This window comes from Sphaeroforma arctica (assembly GCF_001186125.1).
Source record: "Sphaeroforma arctica JP610 unplaced genomic scaffold supercont1.1812, whole genome shotgun sequence".
NCBI classification, from domain to species: Eukaryota; class Ichthyosporea; order Ichthyophonida; genus Sphaeroforma; species Sphaeroforma arctica.
This window is the reverse complement of record NW_014038746.1, coordinates 1,914-2,443: the sequence shown is the minus strand read 5'-3', so window position 1 is coordinate 2,443 and position 530 is coordinate 1,914.

Below are 530 nucleotides of genomic sequence, written 5' to 3'. Positions count from 1 at the left end.
TATATATATATATATATATATATATATATATATATATATATATATATATATATGTACATACATACATGCATACAAGCTTGCATACATACATACATGTATACATATAAATATACATATATATGTACGTATGTGCAATATTTAGTTGTATAACTGGGTGTGTCAGTTCCAACATATAAGCCTAAGTCTCAGCGTGAGATTACACACCTCCACATATAAAAATATACGAGCGTATGCATGGTATGATTGGTGTGTGTATGTGCAAAGCAAAATGGTGCGAATAAACAGACGACTACGATACAGTACCATAAAATACATAACAGACAGGTCCAAGGCTGTATATAAAAGAGAATTGTTCATCTATCACTCTTCTTCATACGTACCGGCGCCAGTCAGCACGACCAGCTTCTTCTTACTGCGAATGAATTCAGTCAACTGCTCTACTTGCGCCCGGCCTGCGTCCTCGGCATACGGTACGGTGGGTGCTACAAAGGTGGAATATACAGAAATAACACTGAGATAAGTATACATGC